Source organism: Ceratina calcarata, unplaced genomic scaffold, assembly GCF_001652005.2.
Source record: "Ceratina calcarata isolate Rehan_Ccalc_2016 unplaced genomic scaffold, ASM165200v1 scaffold92.2, whole genome shotgun sequence".
Classification (NCBI taxonomy): Eukaryota; Metazoa; Arthropoda; class Insecta; order Hymenoptera; family Apidae; genus Ceratina; species Ceratina calcarata.
Window position 1 is genome coordinate 737,459 of NW_017180576.1, and position 1,050 is coordinate 738,508.

The 1,050-nt window shown below is 40.3% G+C and overlaps 1 protein-coding gene across 1 annotated transcript in view; it reads left to right on the forward strand.

Moving 5' to 3' along the window:
* Nucleotides 1-1,050, forward strand: part of oys (lysophospholipid acyltransferase 6) — a 23,356-nt gene that overhangs the window by 12,344 nt on the left and 9,962 nt on the right. The window lies entirely within an intron of this gene.

Sequence of the window (1,050 nt, forward strand, 5' to 3'; positions counted from 1 at the left end):
TACCCGTGTAGCCGCTTTGCCTTCACAGGTTCTCAGTTGCGTACTGTATGACGCGGTCGTAATCATTTACGACCCGTGAGTCGGTTACTCCATGTAACCACTCTACCTTGGTTCAGTTTCATACTGAATGACGCGGTTGTAATTACTTACAACCCGTGAGTCGGTTACTCCATGTAACCACTCTAATTGCACACGATCTCAGTTCAATACTGAAAGACGCGGTCGTAATTATTTACGACCCGTGAGTTGGTTACTCCATGTAACCACTCTACTTATTCATTGTCTCAGTTCGATACTGAGGGACGCGGTCATAATCACTTATGACCCGTGAGTGGTTACTTCATGTAACCACTCTGATTTTCATTACGACGGCTCGATGCCGATTAATGCGATCGTACACACGATCCGTAGAGCAATTGCACGTGGGGCAATTGCTCTTAATACACAACATACACACATTCATACAGTTGACCGTTTGCACTTTCATCGATTCTTTTGTCAATATACAATTCATTCAAGGGGTTTTTTATGCCACATGGCTTTTTCCCCTAATCATTTTTGTCGAGCCAATAAATATCTTTAAATTGTCTGGCTCAAATCTGAGTTTTATTTAACTCCTAAAACGTCCTCATCCTCATAAACTTTGAATTACGGAATTTTTCCATGTTGGAAAGGTTTCGACGATACACTTCGAGGACTTAGGATCCTTGGGGTGCACGAACACAGTTGCAACTAGTGCACTAGTTTTCATGATTAGAGGTTTAATAAACAATTGGAAGCAGCCGATAGTATATTACTTGACAACCAATTGTGTAAATAGTAATAACTTGTCGTATATATTAGACGAACTAATAAGATCAGTCTTACACGCAGGATTGAACTTACGCGCTGTTGTCTGTGATCAAGGCACAAATAATCAGATGGCCATTAAAATGAAACTTTCTGGCGGAAATCCGTATTTCATGCATGGAAATCGAAAGATTTACGCAATTTTCGACATACCACACATTTACAAGTCCATAAGGAATCAACTTTTGCAATACAATATCC